Source organism: Tachysurus vachellii, chromosome 4 (assembly GCF_030014155.1).
Source record: "Tachysurus vachellii isolate PV-2020 chromosome 4, HZAU_Pvac_v1, whole genome shotgun sequence".
NCBI lineage: Eukaryota > Metazoa > Chordata > Actinopteri > Siluriformes > Bagridae > Tachysurus > Tachysurus vachellii.
Genome location: NC_083463.1, coordinates 22,722,913 through 22,744,591, shown reverse-complemented (window position 1 = coordinate 22,744,591; position 21,679 = coordinate 22,722,913). Strand labels below are relative to the sequence as shown.

General features: G+C 43.8%; 2 pseudogenes; both read right to left on the bottom strand.

Annotated features, from left to right (window-relative positions):
- Window positions 1-16,681: 16,681 nt before the first annotated feature.
- Window positions 16,682-17,664, bottom strand: LOC132844774 (uncharacterized; annotated as a pseudogene).
- A 5-nt stretch (window positions 17,665-17,669) lies between these two features.
- On the bottom strand, window positions 17,670-19,446 carry LOC132844773 (uncharacterized; annotated as a pseudogene).
- Between the last annotated feature and the right edge of the window lie 2,233 nt (window positions 19,447-21,679).

The window sequence follows — 21,679 nt, the reverse complement described above, 5'->3', positions numbered from 1 at the left end:
TTCATCATAATCGAACATCTGGAATGTCTTTCTTTGTCCCATTCTTTCGTGGACACTAATAACTTTACATTACATCACATTGTATCACTGTAATCACTTCCAGTTATTATTGGTCAATTTTACTGAATTACTCTTCCAGCAGTTATTTTGATGAATCCAATGAAATGGTTACAGTGTTATAAAAACAATGTTGTTGTGTTTTGTTTTTAACAGGTTTAATCCAGCTGAACTCGCCTTTCTTGCAGAGTATGCCGTGCCACGAGGCTGCGGCTTCAGTGTCGTCGCTTCAGTCGTATGACCTGATTTCCTCTGGCAATTTGCCTGCTTATATAGCTATACGCCCCGCCCCTTTTTTAGCGGGCTTTGGCGCGCTGCATCGCCACAGGCTTGCGCAGCTACGCAGCGCCGTCATTGGTTTAAAAAGTTTACAGATTAAACCAATGGCAGTGCAGTTGCACTGCGTTATTGAAAAAGGCTTCAGTATTGAGGAAAAAAGGAGCTTTTCCCCATACGCAGTATGAGTGGAGTATAGAAAGGGAACTGTTTTCTGCATAGGTTTTTTTGGGTTCTCTGGTTTCTTTTCTTTGTCCAAAACATGCCAATAGATCTTAACCAGACTGGTAACAAAATCAGCCTGGAATTTGGATGGCAATTTGCATTTGGTCAAAGAAACGTAAATGAAAGTGTATTAATTTGTAGGCCAAAAAAAAAAGTCAACACCCTGAATTCGTTGTCACGTTCCTCAAACCATTCCTAAACAATTTTTGAAGTGTAGCATGGCACATTGTCCTACTGAAAGAGGCCACTTCTATTACCACTGCCAGGAAATACTGTTGCCAAGAAGAGGAGTACAGTGATCCCTCGTTTATCGCGGTTAATGGGGACTGGAACCCCTCGCGGTAGGTGAAAATCCGCAAAGTAGGAGTGCCCCCCTAGGAATTTCTGTATATGTGTGTGTGGGTACCAGAATGTTTAAAATATGTATATTTATACTTTATATATATTTTACTTAAATCTATTTAATTATAAAACCTTAATATTATACATTTACTCACTCACATATATTTTACTTTATCTATTTAACTATAAAACCTTAGTTTGACCTTTTCAATTATGGTCATAATCTTCCTCTTCCTCTTGGGCTCACTAGTGGAATCTTTTGCAAGCGCAAGGCACTTAGGAGGCATTGTAAGGGCTTAACGAAAACACAATACGCGAGACACAGTTGACAGAGTGAACGAGAGTGGTGAGATACAGTACAACAAGGGAAGAAGCTAGGAGAGGATGCCATGATGCGCAGCCAATCAGCTCAGATCTCGGGCTGGGAGCCAATCACGTGCCTTGTCTGAGTACCCGTGGGTATGTACAAAGCCTCTGAGAGAGTTTCTCTCTTTGTCTGGCATCCTGGGAAACCGTTGTTATTTTTATTTTTCGATGAATAATCTTTAAAAAAATCGATGCACTGATGCCACGAAACTTGAACCGCGAAACTTGAACCACGAAGTGGCGAGGGATTACTGTACTTGGTCTGCAACAGTATTTATGTGGTATGTGCACAAGTAACATCCACAGTAATGCCAGAATCCAAGGTTTCCCAGCAGAACATTGCATAGAGCACAAGACTGCCTCTACCAGTTTGCCTTTTTCCCATAGTGCATCCTGGTGCTTCTCTTCCCCAGGTAAGTTATGCACATGTACACAGCCATCCACATGAAATAAAAGAAAAAGTGATTTATCAATCTACTGTATGCCAGCTTGCACATGCCCATTAAAGGTGCTTTTGGTGGAGTACTGGAGTCAGCATGGGCACTCAGACTGGGTTGTGGTTACACAGCCAAATATGAAGCAAGTTGCTATGCATTGAGTCTTCTGACCATTTCCCATCACAGTCAGCATTACAACAGTCATCAATTCATGCTAAAAGTAACTCTTATTTGGTCTAGTAGTTGTTGTTCTTTGGACCATTGTTGGTAGGTCACCAAAAGACCTGACAATGTATTATACACTTAGCAACATACACAAACAGTGGTAAACACTGAAAAACAAAAATGCTGTGAAAATGAAATATTTCTTTTAAATTCACAAGCTTTCAATCATATAATCATGTCAAGGATGGCTTGGACTATACCCTGCCTGAACACCAAGGGGACATACTGGCAGGCTTTGTTTCTGTGCCATGTGTCTTTGTTTTGTGCTCATGTGTGTTTGCCCTGCACGATCCTTAATCTGTTCCTACCTCTGCACACTAGTTCCTTGTGTCTCAATGATTGCCTCTCTAGATATCTCACAAAAGTGAGCATTCCCTTCATATTTCGTTCAGAAATGAAATTTGAATGTATTTTAGAGTAGTCAATGTGCTGCTTGTATAGCAGTATTGATTTATTGTCCTCTGAAAATAACTTAACATACAGTCACAAAAATGAGTACACCTTAAGTGATAACAGTTGTACATCATTTAACCATACAAAGCCACATTACCTATTTATCATGTTCATGTTTTTGTCTGCTTGACAGGAAAAATCGGTGCTTTGATTACAATTCTCTCATACTTACCACTGCATTTGGAACATAACACCTCATGGCAAAGAACTCTGAGGATTTGAGATTTAAAACTTTTGTTTTCCACAAAGACTGCCTACGCAATAACAAGATCAGTAAAACCCTGAAACTGAGTTGCAGTACAGTGACCAGGGTCATACAAAAGTTTTCTAAGACCAGTTCCACTCTGAACAGGGCTCAGTCAAAGTTGTTGAGTCCTTGTGCTGTGTGTCAAGTGCAGAAGCTGGCTTCAAAAAACATACTCAGAAGTGCTGCCAACATTGTTTCAGAGGTTGCAAAAGTGGAATGTCAGCTTGTTGGTGCTTAGACCATTTGCTGGACACTGCAACAAGTCAGTTTGCATGTCCATCGTCCCAGAAGGAAGCCTCTACTGAAGCTGGCTTACAAGAAAGCCAGAAAACAGTTTACTGAAGACAACCTGTCCAAGAGTATGAAGTACTGGAGCCATGTCCTGTGGTCTGATGAGACTAAGATAAACTTGTTAGGCTCAGATGGTGTCCAGCAACTGTGGTGACAACCTGGTGAGAAGTACCAAGAAAATTGTGTCTTGCCTACAGTCAAGGATGGTGGTGTTAGCATCATGGTCTGGGTCTGCATGAGTGCTGCTGGTACTGGGGAGCTGCACTTCATTGAGGGGAAACATGGATTCCAACATGTACTGTGACACACTGTCCATTCAGAAACTGGGCCAAACGGGCAGTTTTCCAGCATAGCAACCCCAAACACACTGCCAAGATGACAACTAAAGCTGAAGGTGAAGGTGATGGAGTGGCCAAATATGTCTCCAGACCTGAACCCTGTTGAGCACCTGTGGGGCATACTGAAACGGAAGCTGCACATTGACTACTCTAAAGTACACGCAATTTTCATTTCTATAATTTTGTACCTTGAGATCATGATTACTGAAAAAAAATGATTACTGAAATGTGAGGGGTGTACTCACTTTTGTGAAATACTGTACCTGTTGTCTGGTGCTTGTTGTCTGTTGAGTCCTCATCATGTCTCCCAGTTTCTGTCTTCCTTTTTTATATCAGTTGCCTAGTCTTCCTTTTGCAGGGAAAGTGTGTTTTTACAGGGCGCAATTAGGCCCAAATGCAGGGATAACACTAAAAGGGGATTTATTAAGAAAAATAACACAAATTACTGTACAAACACAAAGAAGACACGCCAACTGAAATAACAAAATAGAAACCAGGAGACACATCAACGAACAAAAAACCACAAGGACTCAGCAAACAATACACACAAGACAACCGGTATAAACAAGTGGAACAATAAGTGAAATACAAGGAACAGGTGTGCAGAGGTGGGAACAGATTAAGTATAGGGTGGGGCAAACACACATGAGCACAAAACAAAAACACAGACACATGGCATAAGATATACAGTTAACAAAGCCTGCCAGAATGTCCCCCTGGTGTTCAGGCAGGGAATAGTCCAAGCTGTCCATCACATCCCTAGTGTTTTCCATATGTTTGTAGTTTTTTGTTTTTCTTAATAAAATCACTTTTTCATGTTATTCCTGAATTTGCGTCTGATTCCAATCTGTGGAGACATCAGCTCCTGACAGAAGGACTCAGCCATTCACAGACACAGCAGGATAGCCTCAAGCCTGGTACAGTACCTAATGATTTTTTGGAGAAACAATTCTGGACTATTCTTTCTGGCATTTTACAATTTTCTGGACTTCTCCAGAAAATGTTTCTGTGGGCTTCATGCTGCACCTGCTCCTGTGGGGAACGCCACTCTGCTTATGCTTTCCTGCGGAGGATGCCACCTCACTTTGTGATTATAGAGGATGCCACCAGCCTGATCTGCCTTTTATTTGTTAACTCTGTTAACTCGGTGCCCTGCAACATCGCTCCACACCTGTTCCTGTAGGGGATGCTGCTTTGTTTCCTGTTTTTCTGCGGAGGACACCACCTCACTTCCTGCCTGTGGAGAATGATACAGGCCTAAATCTGTCCTTTTTACAATTTCTTGCTCAGAGATGCTCCGTTCCAGTGTTTGGCATGTCCCTTTAGGTCATGGATCTTGCCCCAGCTTGGCTGGGGTTGTTATGCAGATTTTGTGGCTCGGCTGTGGACATCGCTCTGCCCTTATGCTCAACTGTGGATGTCTCTCAGTCTTTCTGCTCACCTGTGGACATTGCTCTGCACACTTTGTCGTTTGCCTGAATCACCCCACATGCCTGGCTGTGTTCCTCAATCCCCCCATGTGCCTCAACATGTTTCTTGTACCCCCTCGGTGGCTCACTGTGTTTCTCGCTCCACTCGCCATGTTTTTTGCTCCCCCTTGGACATCACTGCACTCCTCGCTCCTCTCAGAGTTTCAGCAGGATCATTGCCCCTTCAGACATTTGGGCAGGGTTCCGAGTTGGTGCATCAGGAGCTGCGCATTGACATAAACACCAGGGAGACATTCTGTAAGGCTTTGTTTTTGTGCCATGTATCTTTGTTTTGTGCTCATATGTGTTTGCCCCCGCTCAATCCTTAATCTGTTCCCGACACTGGACACCAGTTCCTTGTGTCCCACTGATTGCCCTCACTATATATACCTAGTGCTTGTTGTCTGCTGAGTCCTCCTCATGTCTCCTGGTTTCTGTCTCCCGTTTTGTTATGTCAGTTGCCTAGCCTTCCTTACTGTTTTCCATGTGTTTTTAGTTTTGTTGTTTTTCTTAATAAACCCTGTTTTTCATGTTATCCCTGCATTGGGTCTGATTCTGCTCCACGGAGACACCAGCTCCTGACAATCCAATGTACGTAAGTAAGCAAGCTTTTAAAGCAGCAATCTTTCCCAAATCTAGGAACTGCTACATATATAAGACCACAATAGCTTACTGACCACAAAAGCTAATGATATTTTATCAGATTTACTTGAGTTTTGGGGATTGTTCCATACCAGAGGGAGTTCTGAGGTCCAAAAACAACAAAGCCAAAACATTCTCTTGACCCCACGACCCTGATCACCAAGAGGTAGACCCAGAGTTCATTCTACAACCCTCTGTCTTCATAACACCGATCTGTTGCGACCTCATGGAGAATTTCTGCCATGCACAACAAGATTAAGCACCACCCTGTGAGTGACCCCTGACACTGCAATAGGTTTCCACTGCCTTTCCACAACATGTTATGGAGTGGGTCTACACCTTCTTTTTCAACAATCCATGCTTTGAAATGCCTTCTGGGGCCATCACTGTCCATGGATGTCAGAACTTAGCAGGCCAACATAACAGGGGACTTTATCACAAAACTCCCCAGTTCCCTTGGCTTCATCACCATCCTTTTTGCCATGGACTGGTTCTTGAAAGCAAGCAAACTCATCCATTTGAAGAGCCTGCGCAGGACAATGAAAACTGCCATGGCTTTGTTCTATCCCTGAGGACAATGTGTCTGACAGAGGGGTATAATTTGCATCATACTTATGTAGAGCAATTTGTAAAAATGTGTGGAAATCGACCACGTCTAGCTACCATACTTATTGGAATTGTCATGTGGAGTGGTTTAATCAGGAACTGGGCCATGGATCTACTGCAGCAAAGAAGCTGACAATCTAAACTGCAAGCTAAACCCCAGGTACAGTATATTAGCCCGTTTAAAATTATTAATCAAATCAACCCACCACCACCCATAGAAGCCAAGAGGTCCCCAGCATACCAAGTTTGTTCTTTTATTGACTCTCTGAGGAAAAGAGGCTGTCTGCAATATCTTGTAGACAGCCCAGAAGAACAAACCTGTGTCGACGCCTCAATGACATCCTGGACCCCTCATTCACCACAGAGTTACCTGTCTCCTTGCCTGTTTTGTAACAACATTATTACCTTGCTTTTTTGGACTTGTATATAATAAGTTATATTTACATTGAGAATGGATCCTACCCATATTTTTGTTTTTAATCATATTTTTATATTAATTAAATTATTAGAGACTCTAGGGGACAGTAGCTGAGGTATGCTGTCATGCACGCAACATGTAGCCTGTGTGGGTTACTGTATATGAAATGGCAGCTTTATAAATAAATCAGTAACACACAACTGTTACCGTGTTTTGTAGAAACAAGGGAAAACATTTTATTTTCTTTTTTTTTCTCTGTACCTGATTTCCACATTCTCTCTCTTATTATCCCTTATGAACCAATTAGTAATAGTCAATGTGTATGGTGTATCATTAAATATATATATATATATATATATTTAGTGTCCCACATCAAAAAAGTGCCCTACATCAACATTTCCTTTTGTATCTATATGTAAAGTTTTAGTCATTTACATTCTGTTTAAATCAAAAATAAAAATAAAAATATGAGAAAAGCACATTTAATGATCCCATTAAATCCCAATCCAAATAACAGACACCCTGCCTAAACCTACTGTACATTTCTTTACAGCAGGTGTTAATGAGTGATCATTTTGAATAGCATCATCCACATCTGACTCCAGTTTTATCTGCTGAGGTTTTGCTGCTTAAAAGAGCATAATCTTTATTAACATTTCTTGCACACAATCACCTAAAAATATGTCAAATTTAATATTTGCCCAAGCTGGACAATGCATGCTTCTTGCTTATTTTAATCCTCCTTCCCATTTATTTATTTATTTATTTATTTATTTAGTTTATTTATTTTATTTTTATTTATTTTATTTTATTTTATTTTATTTATTTATACAATTGTTCATTTATTTGTTTGTTGTAGGTGTTATTAACTTTACACATATTTCTACAAACGCAAATACTTAATAAATAAGTAAAATAAGAGTAATCAAGACTTGATGAGTCACATTTTGTTCTGGTGACTTAATTAGTTGGCCTTAAAATGCCTATTATTTTTGTACCCCTTGTTTTGGATGAAATCCCACAGCCGTGCTGGCCTTTTCAGCCCTTCTTTGTAAAAAATCTTTGTAGTCTTCTAAGTATGAAAAGAATCAGCTCTGAGCCTCAGAGAGTGCAGAGAAGTACCTGTGTTAAACCTACTGGAAGGACAGGTTGCAAAGAATATTGACTTAAAAAATAGATAGATGTTTTTTGTGGCTTTATTCGTAGAATATGCGGTCTTACTGTACACTATTTTTTTTTTGGTATTAGCTGGATTGAAGGTGGGTTCATAAGTAAAAGTGAGACTTAAGAAGACTTGAATAAGAAGTCATATATACTGTATTTGCTCATATCTTTTCTCTTAGCTGATAATATTCTACATTTGTTCTCCTTGCTTTCAGCTTTGATCTTTCACCAATTCATAAAAAAATGAAATATTAGTTTGTCGTTTGGAATGCTACACAGGTTTTTTCTTACAAACAAAACTGTTATTTTTGACCAGCCTAAGAGAAGTCTGCTAAGGGAAAAATGTTTCAGAGTCTGATATTATAAGATTTTTTTCTCTTTTCTCTTTTTTGTCTATTTTCCTGATAGACAGCAAAGAGTAAAAACACATTTTCCTCCATCATTCTTCTCTGAACATGTCTGGGATGAAAGGACTCTTGGGCTCAATACTTTTTAATCAGTCTGGCACATGGGTTCTCAGCTGGAGGTCTGGCGACCCACAACTCTGCACAGCTTCATATTTTACCTCCTCCAGCACACCTGATATTAGATATAACATATAAGCTAATTATCAAGCCCTTAGTGCCTTGAATCAGGTGAGTTGGGCTTGGGAAATTATGAAACTGCAGGGCAGTGAGTGCTTTGATTTAAACCCCCACTTAAGATTTAATATAACCGCAATATATATTTTATAATAACACATTATACTACTTTTACCTTTTAACAACAAACTTGCAATCTTATTATCTTATCATGTTTATATACAGTAGTACATTCTTGTATGTGACCATATTTCTCTTTATACTATCCTACCTTCACAGGAAATTATCTATCAGATGTAAATCTTTCAACACTTTCAGTAGAGTATAAAAACAGCTTGCTCTCAGTCACCAAAGAATTATCTCATGTAAACAAATCCAGCTGTGTTTCAGATGTCAGTCATTTCTATGATTTAAAGAGTTGGGGATAGTGTATCCTAGGAAGTCAGCCCGGGAAGCAGCCTTGTTTCTTATTGCTTTTAACATGAGAAATCACATTGTCACTTTTCAAAAGCAAGTCATGTGAATACCTACAATTTAAAATTCCATAATAGAGACTGGGCACACATCCTGACAGGAAGAGAAACACATTCATTTGTCTAGAGAAGAAGTAGGATATGCACATTTCACTCATGGTGTGCTCTTGTTATAAATGTCACTTTTAGTGTGTCAAGAGAGCAAGATCTAAATAATCCGTCTCCACCTTCACCAGGGCCTCCCATCAGGTCTATGAGAAATTGCTAGCAACAAGGCACTTCACAAACACACAACACATTTGTTCCCAGCTGGCATTCTCCATGATGAATTGGAAGGATATTTTCAGCCTTGGCTTCCAGCTGAAACGCATGGATCTGAGCCAGAAGCAGGTCAAATCGGCACCTCTAATCAAGCCAGGGAGTGTGAGGCTTGGTTTCACTGGACAGCAGATGGAGAGCAGAGGATCTTCCTTTCTTATTGACTGTTTAGACACAAAAATGAAGAGGCACACACACACACACACACACACATACTATCTGTTCCAAATCTGAATGTACAGTAATACAAGGCAATGGCTGTGTTCTAGAAAGATGCAATGTCTGTCACAGACAACATGTGTGATGGCACACATCAGATCCACTTATGTGGTGTGAGTGTATGTGTAGCTATGTGTGTCTGTATTTGTGTGGCTCTGAAACTAGGCTTGGTTTTGACAAGACACACCTGGTCCTCATTTATAATAGAAGCCATATTTCATATTAATTTGGTGGCACTTTGCTATGTCCTGGGTGATGTTCAACAGCTGCAGGACTCCACTCAGCACTGTATTATGCATGGCTCTTCACTATCATATCAATCAAAAGATGAGATCATCATTGTTATTCCACTCACCTTATTAATGTCTGTTGAACCCCCACCTTTTTACCAATAGCCCAGCCTTTTGTCATACTACTACTACTACTACTACTACTACTACTAATAATAATAATAATAATAATAATAATAATAATAATAATAATAACCTTACAAAAAGTCAGTAAAATCACAATAAGCATAACTGATTTATCTTTAAGAACTGTTTTATCCAATTCATGGTCACAGTGGTTTGAGAGCATTTCCCAGGAACACCAGGAATACACCTGGAATATAATATCAGTCCCTCACACATACTCCAGTTCACCTGAGGAACTTGAGCTGTGAAGTGTCAGTATTATGTTTTCTGTAAAGCAAACATATATAACACAAGCAATAATAAATTCTATGTAATTTTATTACACTATATGTAGTTCAAGGGCTCTCAGACTTTTTGACAGTTAATGACCCCATTAATTTTTACAAAAAGACTCATGGGGAAGATATGCTATTATTATTATTATTATTATTATTATTATTATTATTATTATTATTATTATTATTATTAAGTAAAAATGTTCTTAAATTTTAATTGACATAATAGATAATAGTATTATTAATAAAATGTGTGGTTCCCTGCCAGTCATCTTCTTCTAATAGTCTGAAGGGTTTTCACTTTCACCCTATAACCTAGTAATTTGCTAAAGTAAATCAGCATGATTATTGAGAAATGTGTGGATTGATCTGCAAATGCACATTAATATAATATCCATTGTTGTAATGTCGTGTCATTCTGCACTTTTATAATACATATATGCAGAAACTAAATGTGAAGGCTTTGCCTCAGATATGGCCTTGGTGTAAAGCAGTGGTGTGATTTGAACAGAGCTGAAGCAAATTGATGTGTTGATTATAGTAGTCACATAGGGTACAGGATCATTGAAGAGGCAAGCTTGTGAATTTCACTGCAGCTGATAAAATTCTGATGCTGAGGTCTGCTTGGAAAGAGGGCATGGGACAGATTCAGTTGCAGTTCAGAATATTTAATGAAAGCAATGCAAACAAATCCCAATCGGAAGAGATGGTCAAGGTCAAACTCAGGCTGACATCAAGTACTGTAATCAATAAACACAAAGCTAAAGGCAAAAACATGAGACTCAGGAAACAGCAGTGTTGTATAAAGTACTAGAAAGCAATACTTGAGTAAAAGTACAAGTATCGTACTAGAAAAAGACTTTGGTAGAAGTGAAAGTTACCTTTTAGGATATTACTCATATAGGATATTACCCGCTCTTTTATTAATCCTATTTTTACCAAAATTTCTTGGAAATAATTTTTCTCTGTAAAATTTGAGTGCCTTGGCACCTTAATAAATTGATGAACACAAATATTGCTATTTCTTTTGTTTTTTGGCCGCCACAAGCCTTTCAAGTGCCCGTTTTCGTTGTTTAGCAATGTGTCTCTTTATTGCTTTTTGTTCGTCCTCTGCGGCTTGAAGTCGTTTTTCTGCAGCACTTGTGGTTGGCTGGCAGTCAAACTCCAACCTTCTCTCTTTGACTCCCATCAAATTCCTTTCTCGCTGGGCCTTGTCTCTTCCACCCGCAGAACAGATGTTCATGCATAGCTTCTTATCCACTGCCCCAAACTTGACATCATCCCACCTGAAGCACTCTGATTCCTAGACATCAAACTGTTCTTCATAGTCTGGATGGAACTGAAGGTAGTGATGCTCATGCTGGTGAGTCTTGGGTCTATGATGTCACCCATCAGATTGAAGGACGATTCCACCAAGGGACCATGGAAAATGGACAAGGCAGCTTTTACAGCTTGGCTCAGGCCTGGATATTTGCCTGTTTCAAAGACTGAGGCCCACCATGACACAATATCATCTCCGTCTGTAAAAGTGGGCAGGGTCTGGTCCACACTATAATGAAGAATCTCCTGATGAGTGTCAGCATCAGGTGGCAGCATGTGACTCAACATTTTTGTGAGCTTCTTTAATTCAAACCCAGTTTGAGAGTGCCCTCTCACAACTGGATCAATGGCAGACAAACACTGCAGGGTCTCGCTCTGCAGAGGCAGCTTTTTCTGAAGGTATTTGGCACATGTAATGTATGCCTTGGAGACTTGGTGAAGGAATGGCTTCAGCAACTTAAATGGATCAACAACAAGCACACATACATTAGTGTACATATAATCATACAAATGCAGCAGAGGCTCTAAATGATTAATTCCAGTTACTTACAGGGTGTTGTGGATGAGCCACTCTGAATCCATCCGCGTCCTGACCAACATACATCTCTCTCACAGGTAGCAGTTTACTATCAAAGTCCAGAGTCAGAGATTTACGGATTGGGTTCAGGTGTTCAGACTGAACAAAGCAGGCAAGAAAGTTTGTGAAAACTTTTGAGAAATGCATAGAAGCAAATGCAGAAAATAATATGTCAAAGGACCTACAAAGAAAGTGTTCTCAGTAATTATTAAACATTGCTACAATTTATTTTTTGAAACGAGCCACAACAGAATTCAGTTACATTTTTATTATTATAATGCAAATGTCATAATTTGGGATTGTAAAAATTTTTCTCATTCTGAATAGATAAAAAACGTCATGGGAAATGTAAAATTAATTTGAGTAACACTGTCAGTGAAGGACTCAATCTTTAACTCAAGGATTGGCAACACTCCTTTATAAACACTGAGGTGCAGCTCAGTTGTGGTGGCTTCAAACCACACCTTCTGAACCACCCTCTTCTTCTGCTCTTTTCCCAGCTGCATCATTCCTGAAGAAGAATTTGGAAAAATTATAAGAAAAAAGTGTCTCTTTAACAAAAGATACAATAGAGCAGTTGCTGATCAAATGAAATCAACAAAATGAATCTTTGCGATGCAGTGGAAACACAGAAACTGCATCTAAACTTTACACACACTGTTTGATGTACTTCAGAGCTGACAAGTGCATTTACACTGCAGTTACAAATGCATTAATGATATTTTAAACATAAAACACTGAATATTAATATATTAAAATAAAAAAAATGAGAAGATACTTTAAATGTGAAATTAAAGCAAGTCAATGTCATTGGCGAAAGAGTGAAAATAGGCAATATTGTATCTAAAATGTAAGTCACTAAATATTGTTTTTTGAACTGTTGTATAAAATTTGTAATCATTAAGCCTGGTGCGATAGTCGGTTTTAAGAGTTATACACGGTGGTCAGCTGATACACTGTAGTCAACTGCTTACCTAATAAATCATGTGTCCGCCTCACAACCGTTCTTTTTATTTTTTTTAATTACGGACAGCACCTTTAACAAAACAAAATCAGAACCAAAGAGAAACAACTGTGAGTTACCATTTTTGCTCAGGTCTTCATGAAAGAACCGAATCCGTGTCTGTGCCTTTTCGCTTACGTTGTAATCAGCAAACAGTTACTGCAGGGAGTCCTTGTAGAGAGCCTTGTCCTCCCTGTTCATGAAGCCATAGTAAAGGATCTTGTAGGCAGGAAGTAGCCTCTGGGTGCTAATGGCAACATCATAAGCCGCTAGCCATCGGTGCTGAACAAACCTTTTGGGAGCTGAACCAGGAATGCTCATGAACTTACATATCTCTCTTAGGGATGTCAGCTGATAAAAAGAGGCAATGGAACACATTCGTTAAGATCACTAAGGTGAAGGTCATATTTACTTTGCGACATGCATAAGTTAATGTAAAGGCAATCATTGCAGTCAGTAGCAGGCTGAAAAGTGCATATATATTGAATATTATTAGCTAACCTGGTCTGAGGCCCATTGATGATCTGCATGCAGGTCACTAAACAGCTTTTCAAGATGGTTGTTGAAAGGGGCTACAAAAACCTTCGCAGCATTGTGAATATGGTGACAACTGTCACCATCAACATCAAGAAATGCTGGACAGTGGTTTTGTCGCACTCTTGTTTCCAACCCCATCTTACTGCCTCGCATAACACCACAGGAGTCCATCAGCATGCTAACAAGGTTGGACCATGGGATCTTTTTATCCTCAAAGAACTTAGCAAGCAACTTCTCCAACACTAGAGCACTAACTTTAAGGACTTCAAAAGAGCCGAGGTGTTCCACATCAACAGTCTTTCGGTCAGAGTTGAAGTAACTAATCAGGATGGAAAGCACCTTTTTATCTCCATTGGTAGTACTCTCATCGAGGTTGATAGAAAATGGATAGTTCTGTGCATTGCTGAAGATCCTCTCTGAAAATGTATAGCCCAAACCATGTACCATTTTGTAAGCTGCTGATGTGCGTGACAGCCTCAATCCACTCAGTGCTACTTTGTCTGCAGCCAGAGCTTGGGCCAGCTTCACCATCACTGGGGCAAAGGTAAAAGGAAGTGAATGTTCTGCAAGAGTAGCGAGAACCATAGCCTAGACCAAAAAATGAAATGTTATTGTAAAGCTATTGTAGCCTCTGTGTATTTTAAATATGTATTTGATGTAGTTGATCTCTAGATGTTTATCCCACATTGCTATCTCCTGACTATTTACTATGGCAAATTTCAAGTAGCCTATCACTTTATAATTTAGTGACCCAAAAAACTGAAAGGCTATTTAGTCAGTACACACCTCTGCTTTAGCAACTCTCTGAAATGTAGGTACAGGTACCCGAACTCGCTCTCTCATGACTTCAGGGCCCTTAGGAACAACTGCACTTTCGGTTGGGACCAGAAGGACACCGGCTGTAGTCATTATAGTGCACACTTTTTGCCGGTGCACCTCGGTTTGGCAGTGTTAATTAATTTCTTTCGAGCAGAGGCTGCATTTTGCGTACCCTGCTTTGTCAATTTTTTTTTAAATACTGTGACAGCGGAAAGCTGTGCTTCACTACTTTCACCTCTGTTTTGGTCTCAACCTTCAGCCAGGACCAGCTCCATCTGCACCTCAGCCCTGACTCAATCTGTGCTACATAAACAGCATCATCCTTTTTGAGCTCTCTCATTCTGCAAAAGAACTGTCTAGATATCAGCTGGATTCATGGCTCCTTTTCCATCATCATTAAACAATGTTAGGGCCAATTCCAACTAAATTTAAATAATCTGCCAGAGTTTATGGTTAAGTTTAAAGCAGGGATGGGCAACTTGACAGTGACGAGGGCCAGTTTGTTAATCCACATTGTTTTCGTGCTGTTCTGGTCCATGTAATGACAGATATAGACATATTTACACAATACACAATTATAGACATCAAAAGCCCATGGCACATTATCAAATTTGTTTCTCTGAAGTTTACGATTAAAAAAGGGGGTACACTCAGTGATTGACAGCATGATGCATTCGTGTTCCCCTCCAACAGTACAAGCATAAGTTTTAGATTTATCTGTTTCTCTTAAGGTTATTAAGAAAGATGAGGATTCATTTAGTGCAGGGCAGAGATGATAGCGCAGTCTTCTGGCAACAGTGTGTTTTAAATATTTTATCGCTTTCTTTAAATTGCTCAAAGTCATGACTGTTTAAAACACACTTGCCATCACATTCACGATTTTATTGTAAAATGCGACTTTTCGTGTCAATCCACTGCATTTAAACCATAAACAATGCACTGTCACTTTAATTGAGCATGAGCAGCACAGCAAAAATAGAGCCGGTCTCATTTGAGAAAAGTAACCGTTAAAATTGCAAATAAAGAAATAAATTACAGTATTTTATACATGAGGAACAAGTCGTTTTAATTATGGTTAACGTTACTTTTCTTAGATAAGACATCCTTGCTGGCATGTGCAGCCTTAAATAACATCATAAACTGAACGCTATTTCGTGACTGTCATTTCAAATGTTTTAAAAATTAAAATTCCTAGTTTAATATGTCCCTGCGGGCTTCATTTATAGACACTGCGGTCTGTACAAGGGCCTTGCCTGTCAGTTGCTGTTGGCCATCCCTGACTTAACAAGCTTAATAACAGATTGGTAAAAGTTCGATGCGGTAATGTTAGTTAAAAATGTATCACGACAAACTTACTTGACTTACTAACAGTCTACACTTGATTTGGCAAACTTTAGCAACTAGTACCCAAGTTATAAAGCATAAAATAGTTAGAAACAAACTTATTTAACTTACCTCAGAATTGCCGATGTCCAGAAAAAATAGGTGATTGCCTTATCTTGCTTCTGAATGCTGATTGGTCAAAAGACGCGAGGATGATTGAGATGTGAGGCGTCATCTGCTTACTAGGGTTTCACACTCCAGTCCAGTTGGTGGCGGTGAATGCACCAAAAGTTGGTTTGCCATTCGCCATAAAAGTCATTAGAAGTAGAGACGCGAGGCATCAGCTTGATAGATGGTATACTACGCTGCGTCCAAAACTGCCGCCAAAGTACTACTTCGCCTAATTATTGGATGGAAGTAAGCGGTTTCGGACGCAGCTGAAAGAAACCCCCGGCCCACCCCCAACTAAAAACAATAGGTTACTTTCGTAACCACGGTTCTCTGAAACATCGAGTGGAAAGATCCACCTATGGGTAGGGCATCCGTTCCTGACCTCTACAGAAGCATAGAAGAGGAGCGCCAGCTCGTTTCGTATCTGTGCTCCGTCGCTGATATTCTGGGTTTTTTGCAGGACCTTATCGATCGTGGCAGAACCTTTTCAACGATTAAGGTCTACTTGGCAGCTATTGCTGCGTGTCACGCCGGTTTTGGCAACGGTGGGACAGCACCCCCTTATCCGTAGATTTAAGAAATTGCACCAAGTCTGGCTAGACAGACACGCGCTACCTTTCCTCAGTGAGCATATTCGCTTCTCGTGCAGCAAGTGGGGCAAACCTGGTAGATCTCTCCACTCGATGTTTCAGAGAACCGGGGTTACGAAAGTAACCTATTGTTCTCTTTCATCATCTTGTGTTCGAGATCCACCTATGGGAGATATCTCCCCGGTTGCCCAATACACTCACAGCGAGGCCTTGTAAGCCAGAGGACGGCCAAAAAGGTGGTGCTCGGCACGTCACAAATCAGCAGACATAACATACTGCGCGGGGTAAACAACCCAGCCAAAGAGAAACATGACATGTGGCAACGTACATGTTAGAACCCCGCTGATGTCCAACAAGCAAGCCGCCTGCAGGAAAAGAACATGTATATAAACATGTGAATCGACCAACCTGGGCGTCAGGAGGGGGGAGACTATATGCTTGAAACATGCATAACCAGGCCGGGCAGACAGGGTTGAAAGGAGTGCAGGCCTAGTAGCTCGTGGCTACGAAGAGCCCACACTTAAGACCGCATGAGCCACCGTGGTACGGGTAACATCAAGCCGGTAGTGCCTGACAAAGGTGTGCGGAGAGGACCAGCTCGCAGCATCACAAATGTCCTGCAGGGGCACTCCCCCAAACAGAGCCCAAGAAGCAGCCAAGCCTCTAGTGGAGTGAGCTCTGAGGCCACCTGGGGGCTGCATGCCCCTAGATTCATACGCTAAGGAGATGGCTCCCATAAGCCAGCGAGAGAGGCATTGCTTAGAGATTGGTTTCCCCGTGTTCTCCGGGGCCCAAGAGAGGAAGAGCTGGTCGCTCCTCCGAAAAGAGTTAGTCCTGTCCATATACGCCCGTAGGGCACACACAGGGCACAAAGCATTCAACCTCTGATCCTCCGCAGAAGAAAAGGGAGGAGGGTGAAAAGCAGAGAGCTCAATCACACCAACAGAGAAGGCTGGAAAGCACTTAGGCATGAAGGCTGGGTTAGGCCTAAGCAAAACCTTATCTCCACAGAGCGAGAATTTGGTGCACGAGGAATGAACCGAGAGCGCATGCAAATCACTGACACGTTTGGTGGAAGCCAAAGCCAGGAGCAGAGCCGTCTTGAAGGACAGCAGCTTGAGGGATATATCCCCCAGGGGCTCAAAAGGCTGTTGGGCCAGCACCTCCAACACCATGGAGAGATCTCAATCCGGGACCACACTTCTGGTGACCGGCGCGGCGCGCGCCCTTCTTAAATCTATGGATAAGGGAGTGCTGTCCCACCGTTGCCAAAACCGGCGTGACACGCAGCAATAGCCGCCAAGTAGACCTTAATCGTTGAAAAGGTTCTGCCACGATCGATAAGGTCCTGCAAAAAACCCAGAATATCAGCGACGGAGCACAGATACGAAACGAGCTGGCGCTCCTCGCACCACTCCTCAAACACACGCCATTTGCAATCATAGAGCGAACGTGTGGAAGAGGCCCTGGCATGGGGAAGCCCCATAGTGCTTAAATTCGCCCTCTCACGGGCCAGGCCCAGAGAGCCACCCTGTCTGGGTGAGGATGAAAGATTTCCCCGTTCGCTCGGGCCAGGAGGTCCGTGCGCAACGGGAGGGGCCAAGGCTCCGCATATAGCAGAAGTATTATCTCCGCTAGCCAAGGTGCCTTGGGCCACCTGGGAGCTATGAGGATCAGAGACAAACCCTGTACAGCGACCCTGGCTGGAGTCGGAGATATCAGGCAGAGCGGAGGGAAAGTGTACAGTAGCGCGCTGGGCCATGGATGAGCCAGAGCGTCCACGCCGAGGGGGGCCTCCTCGTCCCGAAGAACATAGGACAGTGGGCGTTTTTGCGCGAGGCAAAGAGATCGACGGCAGCCTGGCCGAACCTCTCCCAAAGCAGCCTCACTATCTGAGGGTGGAGCTGCCACTCTCCGTAGAGCGGGTTCCCCCTCGACAAAAGGTCTGCACCCCTTTTCAAAAAGCCTGGGACGTGAGTCACCCGTAACGACAGGAAATGCCGTGTGCTCCACACCAACAGCTTGTGAGCCAGAGCGTGAAGCTTGGAGGAGCGCATGCCGCCTTGGTGGTTGATATGTGCTACAGCTGTCGTATTGTCGCAACGCACCAGCACATGATGTCCCTGCAGGCGGGGCAAGAAATGCTTTAGAGCCTTCAACACAGTGAGGAGCTCTAAGTAATTTATATGGGCTGAATGAAGTGAGTCCAGCCACACACCATTCACTGATCTGCCCTCTTGAGTGGCTCCCCACCCTGTCAAAGAGGCATCTGTCGTTAGCACTTTCCGCAGCATGATCGCCCCGAGAGGGGTCCCATGCGTGTAAAACTCCGCAGCTCTCCAGTGGCGCAGTGCGGCCATGCGAGCGCAGCGATGTGTGAGAGTACACGGGCAGTGTTTTGAATCACTTTCTCTCTTGAATCAGCTATAATAAGCCAATCGTCTATATAAGCCAGGATCCTGAGACCCGCCACTCTCAGCGCGCAAGCCCTGCCTCCGCACAGACAGAATTTCCTCAGACTCAGTGCGAGCCCGAACGAGAGAACCATGAATTCGTTTTCGTCTTGGTGGGTGAAACGAAGGAATTTCATATGCGGAGGATAGATGCTTATGTGAAAAAAAGCATCGCTTAGGTTGACCGAGCAAAACCAATCGTTCTGCTTTATCGATCGTATGAGAGAGCCGTGTGTCAACATTCTGAAGTTGTATTTCCGTAAATGTTTGTTCAACACTCTGAGATCCAGAATAGGACGGAGAGAGCCGTCCTTTTTCGGGACCAGGAAATAGCAAGAGTAAAACCCCTGATCGCTTAGATGCGGGGCTACAACTCGAATCGCTCCCTTCTGGAGAAGAGATGAGATTTCGTCTGTCAGAATGTGGGCTTAGCTGTGGTCCGTGTGAGACCAGACCACTCCGTTGAACCGCGGAGGTGATTTGGCAAACTGAAGTCTGTAACCCCTCGTGACTGTGTGAATCACCCAATCGGGGGCTGAGACCGACAGCCAGGCTGTCATGTGACTCCCGAGCGGCCCCATCACGTGACTCCCCGGGACGCGGGGAGCTGATCTGGCCAGATCGTTCATTAATGGTGCAATGGCGCCCTCCAATGGCAAAACCAGAGAAGTTTTCATCTTTTTGTGGAAAACTGGGGCCGTAGCCTTTATCGAAACTGTGAGAGGAGTGTGAAGGGGGGTGTTTGGTGACACTGCTTCTGCACTCAATCCCACGTCCTTCCCCACTGGAACAGGGGAACGCACTCCGGATGACATGGGGAACAGTGAAGGCTGTGCAGAACAAAGAGCAACCCTCGCCTGCGAGGGGGGGGTGACCTCTCCGAAAGATAACCTCCGACTTTTGGACGGGCGAACCTGGAAGGTAGAACAGGTGTCCGGGGGGCTGGCCGTCCATGAACACGGACCGAAAACCCCCTGTGGCCAAACATCAGGTCGGCCGCTTTCGTTTCTGGACCGAAGGGGCGGGGTTGGGAGGCTTCCTAGCCGCGGCTGCGGCGAAGGACACCTTACCCCAGGGCCTAGCAGGGGTTGGGGGGCCCGCTCTGCTGAGCCTGTGGTTTCCCACGGGGTTTGTTGGTCCTGCCCATGTAGTGGGACTGGCGTCCCGCAGCAGGAACGTTAGGCGGCCGCCCAGATGGCGTCTGGTGCTGCGCCGGCTTCCTAGGAAGACACAGCTTGAAAGCCTCGTCCTCCTTCTTCTTATCGTCGCAGCGCTGCTGTGTCAGCGCAACGGCCAGGCCGAAAAGAGCTTGACCCGGCTCAACTGGCACTCCCGCGATGCGACACTTCTCGCTATCGGGGAGACCGGATAGATTAAGCCACAGCGCGCGTTCCCCGACCACCGACAAAGCCATAGAGTGCCCGCTCGCCTGGACAGTTTGGCGGGCATTGTGGAGAACGAGGTCATTGACCGTGAAACCTCCTTCCAGAGATCGGGCGATGGCGAACCACTCTCCAGTTGTTGACCCAAATCAAGCAGGAGTTCAGCCTGATACGTGGACAACAGCGAGGAGACATTGAGAGCTCGGATAGAAAGAGCCGAGGCTTTATATGAAGTCTGATGAATCGACGCGGAGAAGCAATCCATCTTGCCCGGGAGGACGGGCTTGGGTGGGGCGAGCAGCCTGCCCTGAGATGGGTTAAGGTGTCTGGCGATGGAAGGCTCGATCACGGGTGGGTCGCCCATGCCCAGACCCGCCATATCCTTCACCTCAAGCCCCGCGAGACCGTGTTTCAGGTCAAGCGGATCACCCCAGCAATGTCTCATGTGTTTAGCACATGCAGGGAGGACGGGCAGAAGCTGCTTCCTCGGGCCGACAGGAGGCCTCAGAAGCTTGCCGTCATATACATCTCTCTCCTGATCCGAAGCATTCAGGAGAGTCGGCCATTCGATGTTGAGCCGCGCGGCAGTGCGCTCACAAAGCTCCAGCAGTACCGAATGAGGCGGGGCGGAGGGAGCCTGAGGGACCGCAGAAGATGGGATGGCTTCCTCGTCATGCGAGCCACTGAGAAGGCCCACCTCGACCTCGTCCCCGGAACCTGGCGGTCCGTCGGGGAAATGGTCGTCGGCCGGTAGCAAACCCTCAAACGGGGAAGGACACATGTCGGCCCAGTCAGAGGAAGTCGCACCGCGGGAGGCCCCCGGGTGTGCAGCGGCATCGTCTTTTTCCCCCTCCGAGTCGGACAGCCCGAAATCGACACACTGGGCAGCAGCCGTTTTGAGCCTGCGACGCAGGAGCTTTTTTGGGAGCGCCAGACAATGGCTACAGTTCTCCGGGAGGTCAAGAGCTTCTTGCGCATGCTTGAGCCCCGTGCAGACAACGCAGAAGGGATGGGAATCCCTCGCGGCAATGAGCGCACCGCGCGCGGCAGGGCAGGCTCGCGATAGGCTGTCCACCGGAGTAACCGGCGCCGCTTTAGAAAGCGCCATGGAAAAAGAAAAAAAGGCAAAAAGGCAGGCGGGCAGCCCACAGAAAAAAGGGGGGCGCGAGCGTGGGTGGCTCGCGAAGCTAACCTGGCTGAGGACGAGCACGTCCGGCGGAGGCTGATCAGCCGATATGTCCTCCTAAAGACAGCAAGTGCAGTCCAAAAAACCAGGGAGCTGTGAGGTAGGAGCAGAAGTCACGAGAAGCGAATGTTAACTGAGGAAAGGTAGCGCGTGCAGGTGCATTATGCACACGGATAAAGGGGCGTTACCTTACCTGCCTTTGGCACGCGCTCCTGACTGTCAAGCCAGACTTGGTGCAATTGGATGCTTCTGTAGAGGTCAGGAACGGATGCCCTTCCCATAGGTGGATGTCGAACACGAGATGATGAAAGAGAACTCTTCCGATCTACACGATTCACACAAATGACATATTTTGATTAAAAACGGCGAATTTTGCCGAAAAGCGACTAGTTTGCGACTAATAGTTTGCTTACTATTAGTAAGACAAAAGTTATGGTATTATTAAATGGCAAAAGTGGACACCAAAATTTTATGATGTAA